This window comes from Tupaia chinensis, unplaced genomic scaffold (genome assembly GCF_000334495.1).
Source record: "Tupaia chinensis unplaced genomic scaffold, TupChi_1.0 Scaffold144005_1, whole genome shotgun sequence".
Taxonomy (NCBI): domain Eukaryota; kingdom Metazoa; phylum Chordata; class Mammalia; order Scandentia; family Tupaiidae; genus Tupaia; species Tupaia belangeri.
Window position 1 is genome coordinate 2372 of NW_006203857.1, and position 10722 is coordinate 13093.

A 10722-nucleotide genomic window follows, 5' to 3' on the forward strand; every position below is an offset into this window, starting at 1 on the left:
AACCTTTAATGCTATAGGGGTAGTCAAAATAACAGTGAATGGCCTCTCCCACCCGGGCAAGAAATTGAGTTTATGGTGTTTCTTAATAAGCACTTAATCCCTAACACCAATGCTGGAGAGGGGAGAGAGCTAGGAGGAGGACTCTTCTGGAGGGTAATAAGGAAGCAAGAGGGAATGGACCTGTTGTAGTTTTAACAGGTCTGATGCCCATTTCTGTGTTGCCCAGTCCAGGGCCTCTGGTTGCTTCAAATGTGGCAGAAGCACAGGTGGGAGGCCAAAGACTATTTCGTATGGTGAGAGGCCTTGCCCTGGGATGTTGCACACACAAAAAAGGGCAAATGGAAGGCTTTGGACCGAGTCACTGCCCAACGACATGGTCATCTTAGTAATCGTTTCCTTAAGAGTCCTATTCATCCTTTCTACCTGACCTGAACTCTGAGAGTGATAACTGCAGCAAAGATCCCAGGGGAAGTTTAAAGCCTTGCCTAAGAGCTGATCTCAGGGGAAGTTTAAAGCCTTGCCTAAGAGCTGAGTAATTTTACTGACAAAGCTGGAGCTAATTGTCTGAAGCGAGATGGTCTAGGACTCCATATCAGGGAATGATTTCTTCTAAGATCTTTGTCACCATCTGGGCATCTTCTCGATGGGTTGGCCAGGCCTCTACCCAGTGGGAGAAGATAACCGCCATCACAAGGAGGTAGCAGAATCTGCCCTTTGTTAGTTTCATCTCAGTGAAGTCTGTCTCCCAGTGGCAGAGGGGCTCCATTCCTGTTGGCCGATGACCCAGTGCGTATGTGTTGGGCTTGGCATTAACACACTGACAAGAATCACAGGCATGTAAATAATCTAACTACTTTCAATAGCAAGTTCAACTGGTAATTTCAAGAAAAGCAGTTTTGAACTGGTAAGGAAATTGCCTTGAGGAGAAGGGATTGCAACATGGCCATAACCCATGGGAGAGGATTTCTCGCTTCCTGTCTCTGTATCTCTCTCTGTCTTTCTGGTAAGTGCACACGCCCTATAGCAAAAACGTCTCCAAAAAAGAAAACATGGAGTGGTTCCTTTAGCAACATATATATGAACCCATAAGAAAGGTGATATTATAGACATCAAGGGAATGGATACTGTTCAAAAAGGAATGCCCCACAAATGATACCATGGCAAAACTGGAAGAGTCTACAATGTTACCCAGCATGCTGTTGGCATCATTGTGAACAAACAAGTTAAGGGCAAGATTCTTGCCAAGAGAATTAATGTGCTTATTGAGCATATTAAGCATTCTAAGAGCAGAGATAGCTTCCTAAAACATGTGAAGAAAAATGACCAGAAAAAGAAGGGAGCCAAAGAGAAAGATCCCTGGGTTCAACTAAAGCACCAGCCTGCTCCACCCAGAGAAGCACACTTTGTGAGAACCAATGAATAAGAGCCTGAGGTACCAGAACCTATTCCTTATGAATTCACGGCATGATAGGTGTTAAAACAAATTAATCTGTGGTCTATAAAAAAAAAAATTACATGCCTCGCATCTATACAGAAATGCCATGCTTCAATTTGGAAAACCTGATAACCTTGAACCTCCTCTGAAAGAGCTATTAACAGCAGAGACCAAACCTAATCCAATTGCCCCACTGGCTCCTTCTACTCCTCCTCTCCCATTCAAGGCCTTATCTAAAAAAAAAACTGACGAGGGAAAAACTGCCCAGGGGATGTTTACAGACATGTCTAAGCAGTGCTTTACAAGAAGGGGACACTTCCGTGCTTTCTGTCTTTCCTGTTATATGCAAAAGGGGACAAGCCACATATGTTTACCCTATAGTATACTTAAGGAATTAAGGAACAAGCTATCATCAAATATGAAACCAGCAGTCATTATGTTATAGGGATGATAGACAACATAGCGACAAGCTATGAACTTACAACCAATGGCTGGAAAGTGTGGGTAAAAATGGTAACTATTCCTGCCCAATATACAGTTTAGAGATGAGTTTGATGACAGATGCCATCAGATGGCTGACAATAATGTAATAAGAAATCCAGAAGTGACTGCTAAAATGTTGTCAGGGACTGGTGATTATGCTACTAATGAGCAACAGTCCCCTTTGCCACCTGTAGTCTTTGGGCAAATAGCCACCATTGTCACTCGTGCATGGAAGAAAACACCTGATTCTTCTGGGGAATGCCTTTCTTTTGTTAAGGTACATCAAGGGCCACAAGAAACCTATGACTTTTATTTATAGACAGGTTACAAAGATCTTTTTACAGACAAGTAGAGAATGCAGATGCAGCTGAGGCACTGTTGAAACAACTAGTCTTTGAGAATGCTAATGTGGACTGGCAGGAGATATTGAAAGGTATTTATGGCAAGCCCACCACCTCTTTAGCAGACATGATAAAGGTGTGTTAGATAGTAGGTACTGAAAGCCACCAACAAGGATTGTTGACTGCAGTATTGAGACCTCCAAATAGAAAATGCTATTGGTGTGGAAAAGAGGGACATGCTATCAAGGATTGTAAGGAAAAACAAAGGAAGCCTTCCTCAAGATGCAAACACTGTGGTGAACGTTTTCATTGGACTAATCAGTACCTCTCTTCTACTGATGTGTCAGAAAACCCCATACTGGACATGCCTCCAGCCCAAAACCCAAGCAGGCATCACTCTTGTCTCAGTCCAACCCAGTAATTGACAAAAGCTCTAACCAGACAACTAGACTGCAAATTTATGACTCCATGCATGCTACAGCTGGGAGTGCTGGCATTAATTTATTTGCCCAAGAGGATGTTCTTTAAGTTTACCAGAAGAATTCTCCCTAGTAAATAGTCAGCTATCAGGACCTCTAAAAAGCAGGCATGTTTAAAACTTAAAAGCATAAGACAGCCTCTGGTGACCTTGTAGCCCTGATAACAGCCTACACTGAGTAAACCTTTTCTTTTTTTGGGGGGGGGGATTTTTGTCATAGGCCATGTGGCTTGTCAGAAAGACAGAGAGAGACAGAAAGCGAGAAATCACCCCCCAGGAGGGATGGCCATGCCACAATCCCTTTTCCTATATTCTCCTCTGGGGATCTTGGGCATGCATGCACACATGCCTGGCATGAATTTAAGCCACCAGGTCTAGGGCTTGAACCATAGTCAACTACATGGGAATCCAGTGACATAACCATTATGCCAACTACTGGTTCTGAGTTAAACTTTTCTCATTTCAAAGGTGCTTGGAATTTTCTGTTCATGGTCAATTGCTTTGTTTGATGACTTTTAAAAAGGATTTTTCAAATAATTAACATTTTAAACTGTTATCAATAACAATGTTTTGTTCTATACTGGGAAATTTGTTAAGCAATTTTTGTTTGTAAAATATATATATGTAAGCTGCTGGTGTGTACTAAAAGCTGCTTTTGCAATAAGCTAAAAATTTTGATAACTATGTAAAGTCTTACGTATAAAGTTAAGAGCTAGTGTGTCAGATTTTCCAGGCTATGCAAAAGAACAAGAGATGGGCTTTGACAAGTCTAAAGTAATCCTTAAAATGACCAACAAAATATGTTCCTTATCTGATTAATCAAAGGTAACAACTATCTCCAAAAGGAAATTTATGAAAAAAAAAGAAAAGAAAAAAGAAACAAGGTAGAAAGGAAACGGTAAGTAGGAAAAAGATATAGAAAGAAAGATACAGGTATAAAGATGTATTTGTGGTGGAAAAGATTAAAAAGAAAAGAGAACATTTCAATATAGAGTTTTGTATGGTAAAATTTTTATCCTAAAGTAAGATGGTTGGATTATTCCAGAATGAAAAAAAAAGTAAAAGGGACAAATAAACAAGGAAAAAAGCTTGTTGCAAAAGGTTTAAGTTATGTCGCAGAAGTTCTAAGATAGAATTGTACAGAATTAGAAAGATTTCATGAAAAAAGTATATATGACAAATAGTATTGAAGCAAGTGCAACTCCATTTTGAAAGGGTACTTACATCTTAGAAACTGTGTCTCCTCCCCTTCCCACTGGAGTGGTTGCAGATGTTGCAACTGAGTCAGGTTAGATACTCAGGGTGGTCTGGTGCTGATTTCTCTGGAGGAGTTAGACATTTTTGCAGGGATCTGGCTTTCTGCACGGAGCTGAGCCTGTATGCAGGAGGCTGAGCAAGTCCCAGTAGCTTGCATAGCTCAGGACTGTTTTTCAAGGTGGCGGCAGTAAGCTTTTGTACAGAAGCAAGAAGAGCAAGCAGTTAAGTTTAATTTTTACAGAGTACAGATTGTGCTGAATTTTATTCTTTCAGTATAAAGATGTATTTCTGGTGGAAAAGATTAAAAAGAAAAGAGAACCTTTCAATATAGAGTTTTGTATGGTAAAATTTTTGTCCTAAAGTAAGATGGCTGGATTACTCCAGAATTAAAAAAAAAAAAGGTAAAAGGGACAAATAAACAAGGAATAAAGCTTGTTGCAGAAGGTTTAAGTTACGTTGCAGAAGTTCTAAGATGGAATTGTAGAGAATTAGAAAGATTTTATGAAAAAAGTATATATGACAAATAGTATTGAAGCAAGTGCGACTCCATTTTGAAAGGGTACTTCCATCTTAGAAACTGGGTCTCCTTCTCCGCTCACCACTGGAGTGGATAAAATCAACAGATACCCCACTTCTTGGCACCTTAAGGAACAGTCAGTGACCAGAGACCTCTTCTAAAACCAGGGGAACAATTAAGATTCCATTGTGATTAGAACATGCCCTCAGGAATAATTAACCTTCCTGCTTTGCTTCTGTAACTGGCTTATTGCTTTGAAGATAGAACAACCCTACCCTCTATCCCTCCTGAAGCCCCTTCACTTTGTTCCTTTGTCCTTGTGAATCATCAGATCACCCCAGGAATGATTGTGCATTTCTGGTCTATATAAGCTGTTTCCTTTTCACTCAGGGCTGCGGGGTTTGAGAGATACAAGTCCTCCCATATGCTATGGGCTTAATCAACAAACCCCAATAAATTTGGCTACGTCTGGATGTCCTCTCATTTCTTGCTGAGTAGACTATCACAGTATCTGAAGTGAGCATAAAAAAATGTGTCACACTATTAGGTGCTAAAACACAGTCTAAATAGACCTAATTTACTAGAATTTGTTAATAAAAAAACCCTCTCAATATTTTTAAAACAAAAAAAGGGGAATCTAGGAACCCCCCTCTACCCATGCTGCCAGATTGATTTCTTTAACCATGTTTAAATTGAATCGTCTAAATTTGACTTTTGATACAAAATCGCACCAATGGAGCACAGCCTGGAAGCAAACATCAGCCTCACAAAAACTCCCTCAGGCTGAAGTTTTCTATAAAATGCCTCCAGATCCTACCTGGCAAGGTCCAGTTCCTCTAGTAACCTGGGGAAGAGGGTTTGCCTCTGTGTTTACTCCTATAGGTCCGGTTTGGATCCCCTCTCATGTGAATGACCTGCACATCATGAGCTGGCATCAGACACCGCAAAACCTGATACCAAGTTTCCAACTAAGATTCAGAAAAAGAGGAGGACCAAGAAAAGAAAAATCAGGCCAGCCACAGTGAGTCCTAGCAGCTGGGTGACATGTAAGCAGTAACTAACTATACTCAGGAGATCCTGAAAGAACAAGATAAAGTACCAACTCCTGAGAAATTGTTTATTGCTATGTGTGCCAAATAGACTGCTAACTCAGTATGCTCTGTAATAGTCATATGCTTATCAGGGTTAATTGAACCCTTTTTAGCACTTGCTAATCATGAACCTCTGCATGGTGAATTACACCAATGCATTGACTATAATATGTAGACAAAATTGGTTCAAGAGTTTAATTTGACTAACTTTTGTCTTGAAAATAGTAAACATGTTCAGTGTATATTGGTATCCTGATTACAACCAGTATGTAAACCCCTTGAAGAGATCCAATAATTGACTATTTTCCCAAATATTAACAAAAAAAGTCCTACAAAGATATGCATAATTGGGGACCTGCATCTTTAGAGCCATTTAAAGGTCTCATTATGCTATATACCCCAAAAGTTTTAATGTCTAGCAATGACACGTGTGTGCACGTTCAAAATTGTGTATCCAACTGTCTGCACTTGCCACCAGAATCTCATTCCTGCAGAAACAAAGAAAATGTTAGTTATGTCATTGGACTTGCACAATTGCCTATAGGCTTGTTTTTTACATGTGGAGCCTACACGTTTAACCATATTACAACTAATCTATCTTATAACACCTTATGCTGCCCTAGTTGCATAGCAGCAATGTTACCCTCTATATGATGTGGTCAGCCATACTTAGGCCTGTGTCTGTGCTAAGCCTCTCCTGACCACTCCTCTTCATGGTGTGGAGACATCCAGAACTCACAATAGCCTAAGGCCAACAGCTGCTGACATTCCCCATGCCCAAATTCACTGCCTCTCCCTCTTTGAAATGATAAGACACCTGAGACCTTTAAAAGACAGATACCCTGCTTATCTAACCCTTTTTTCTCTAAAGTTAACTTTGAACTTCTTTTTCTTAATAGGATATCCTTAGCTTCCCCTTCTCCCAAAATCCACAATGAAAATCTTAGCTTAACCCTCACAGAGGGCCACTTCAGAGTGTTAACTCCTCCACACCCACTGACAGTAACAATAAAGAGTATTTCTATCTCTCTAGAGTGTTGCTTTTCATCCCTCAGCCATCTGTTTTCCCACAACATTTGGTGTGTTGGCCAGGAAGCAAAAATCTGACTGGCCCTTTGAGCCGCTGATCCCAGGGTGCTCCCTCCACCAGGATGAGCACTGTGGTGTGGAGGGATAGGCACGTCCCTGACTCCTCTGATGAAATCTCTCAGCTGGAGTGCCCACCTGGAGAAAAACCATTCCTGGATCATCAAACTCCAATTGGAGAGAAGGACCAGCTCTTACTTTGGAAATGGATGCATCACCTATGGTCAACTCTGGTAATCTGGTAAGCCCTAGGGATCTGTAGGGTCCCTCAATCAGTTCACTCAGTGAGTGGTTGAAAAGAGCCCTACACTCTCCTTTGGTCACAGGACCAGCACTCTGGACTTATCTGTTTCTGGTTGGTCTGTAGAGTCCATCAGTCAACCCATTCAGTGAGTGGAAGAGGAGATTTGAACACTCTCCTTTGGTCCAGGACTGGCAGTCAGGACTCATTTGTCTTTGGGTTGATGTGGGGAGGGAATGCATAACCTCTGAGTGAATGTGAATGTGATGAGTGAATGTGTTTGTAGTCCCACAGTGCATTGCACTATGGGGCATGAGTCTGCCTGTTTTCTGTGGTTCTGTGGTGTTTCTGAAAAGACTGAGTGGTGGTATTACATGCTGAGGGCCCCCTTTTCTCTCTATGTGTGTAATCTGGTGGAGGTTCTATATCCAACTGCCTAGTGTCAAGGAAACACACAAAGCCCACGAGGGGCACGGCCATAGCAGATGCCTGAATGGTCTTTCCCTTGGAGGGGGACACCCATCTTTATTTGGTGACATCATTCATAGGAGGGGGGACACAGGAGCAGTTGGTAGGGCTTTTCTGTAGAGATGGATAGGCAGAGTAGATATTAGATCATGAGTTTTGTCTCTGGAAGCTGGAAAATTAGTTCCTCTCAACTGACAAAAGACGTCCTCCCTCCTCCTTCACCTCTTACCCCAGGGAGCAAGACATGCCCACTCTCCCTGGGAGAAGAGAGGGTAGACAGCAATCTCTCTACCTAGACCACCTGTTCCCACTTCCTTCTCCACTCCATTTGTCATCCACCACAGGAGTACTCCCTTTTGCACCAGAGTATCAGCCATTGGAGATTTGAGAAGCAGAACCCCAAGGGAGAAACCACTGAGATCTTCCTAATTGCAGCCCTTTGTCAAGATCCCCCTTAAAAAATTCAACAAACATATCGCCTACGTGGTCTGGCCCTTTAAGCAGTAGCCTTGAGGCTTCTTAACCTCTGGACTAAGACCCGCCACCAGGAGTCATTGTCCTTCCAGAGTCTGCTAATTGAGCTCTTCCTCCAATCAGTGATCTCCCGTGACTTTTGGGAAGTGCAGATATTTAATAACTGAAAACGTCAGAGAGAATTCGAGGCACAATGGGAAAACCTCAGTCCAAATCTTCCAAGCCCACTGGGCTAGATTGTATGCCGACTAACTTTAAGAAAGATTTCTTCTCTGGGGACTACGGAGTTAAATTAAACCAGAGAAATCCCTGGGAATCCTAGCAGCTCAGCCTGCCCAGGGGAGAGGCCACTGACCTTCCCAAATTCCACACCCAGATTCTGCCTCCCCTGCTTTCACCCAGTTAGCTACTAAAGCCCAGGGCAACCTCACTCTCCAGATGCCCTTGTGAGATACCCAAGGGCCACCCCAATTAGGCACAGATGAGGCTATTATGGAAGGCAGAAGAGCATTATATTACCAGCCTTTTACCACCACTGACTTGCTTAATTGGAAACACCACACACCCTGTACTCAGAACAGCTCCAGGAAATGCTAGAGCTCATGGAATATATGCTCCAAACCCATCAGCCCACTTGGGATGGCTGCTGCCAGCTCCTCCTCACTTTACTGAATTTGGAGGAACAACATAGAGTCCTTACAGCAGCAAAGACATGATTACAAGAGCGTGACCCCAAATTACAGAGAGGCGCTCTTGCAGGGGTGAAGGTGAGTACAAAGAAATCTAGCAACATGGCAAAAACAACAGAAATAATTAAAAAGACAGTGAGCCACCAGGACAGTTTCACAGAGGCTTTGAGAAGCATACCAGACTGAAACTCTGTTTAATCTGGAGAGCCCTGAAAGCCAGTGAATGATTAATGTTACATTTGTAGACCAGCCAACTCCTGACATTTGCAGGAAACTCCAGAAGCAAGATGGGTTTTCTGGGATGAATGCCCCCCAACTCCTTAGAAATTGCTGATCAAATGTTCATAAACTGAGACCAAGAAAAAGAAAATAAAAGCCAATTGACGGCATAGCACAGGAAGTAGAAAGGGGTCGTGTTCACCAGCACCCTCAGACAGCTGGATGCCCCACTGAGTCCCCATCCCATAGCTGGGGAGGGACCTGCTGACTGAACTTAGAGTACAAATCAGCTTTGAATCCTTTGACTTAGCTGTTTTAACCATCAGCCCCTCCAAAATCCTGGCTGTGGCAATGCCCTGAGAGGAGAAGCAACAAATGTTTGATCCCAAGGCCCCCAGTGGAAATGATGAGACACTCTCTCCACTTGTTTAAAACTTCCCTGCCATCTGGGTGGAAGAGAACCCGCCAGGACTGGCAATCAACCACCCACCTTTGGTGGTCAAACTGAAACCTCAGGTGCAGCCTGTATATCTCTGCCAGTACTCTGTGAGCTGAAATGCTAGACTAGCCATAAAGAAACACATTGATCTACCAAGAATGAGCCAGGAGGATATAGAAAGTCTGAATAGGCCCATAACAAGCCAGGAGACTGAATCAGTAATAAATAACCTCCCAACAAAGAAAAGCCCTGGCCCTGATGGATTCACCTCTGAATTCTACAAAACTTTCAAAGAAGACTATACTAGCAAGTTGTATCCAACAACTTGTAAAAATGATCATACACCATGATCAGGTAGGCTGTATTCCAGAAATCCAAGGTTGGTTCAACCTATGCAAAACCATAAATGTAATACATCATATTAACAAGAATAAAGATAAAAAACATATGGTCATATCAATTGATGCAGAAAAAGCATTTGATAAGATACAACATCCCTTCATGATCAAGACTCTTAGCAATATCAGCATAGAAGGACCATTTCTCAACACAATAAAAGCCATTTATGAAAAACCCATAGCAAACATCATCCTGAATGGAGAAAAGCTGAAAGCCTTCCCACTAAACAAGGGAACAAGACAAGGATGCCCACTTTCTCCATTCCTTTTTAATATAGTACTGGAAGTCCTCACCAATTCAATCAGAAAACAGGGAGAAATAAAAGGCATTCAAATAGGAAAAGAAGAGGTGAAACTCTCTCTATTCGCAGATGACATGGATTGTATACATAGAAGACCCAATGGTCTCCATGGAAAAATTACTAGAAGTAATACATGATTACAGTAAAGTTGCAGGATATAAAATCAATATACAGAAATCGATAGCATTTCTATATACGAATAACAGGCTGACTGAGATAGAACTGAAATAAATATCCCATGTTCCTAGATTGGAAGAATTAATATAATCAAAATCGCAATTCTACCCAAATTAATCTACCTATTTAATGCAATTCCAATCAAAGTACCAGACACATTCTTCAAAGATCTAGAAAAGACAATCATAAAATTCATCTGGAATCATAAGAGACCCTGTATTGCCAAAGCAATTCTACACAAGAAGAGTGGAGTGGGTAGCATCTCACTCCCTGACCCAAAAATATACTACAAAGCTGTGGTAATAAAAACAGCATGGTACTGGCACAGAAACAGACACGTGGAACAATGGAACAGAATAGAGTCCCTAGGAATAAATTCCCAAACATACAGTCAACTTATTTTTGACAAGGGACACCAGTCAATCTAGTGGGAAAAGGAAAACCTCTTCAGCAAATGGTGTTGGAAAAACTGGGTTTCCACCTGCAGAAAGATGAATTTGAAACCCTACCTCTCATCTTTGACAAAAATCAAGTCGAGATGGATCAAGAATCTAAATCTAAGACCTCAAACTATAAAACTGCTCCTGGAAAACACAGGGGAAAACTCTGGGAGACCTTGGTGTAGGG

The 10722-nt window shown here is 41.8% G+C and overlaps 1 pseudogene; it reads left to right on the forward strand.

Moving 5' to 3' along the window:
• Nucleotides 1-10722, forward strand: part of LOC102470977 (protein FAM149A-like) — an 81636-nt pseudogene that overhangs the window by 1018 nt on the left and 69896 nt on the right.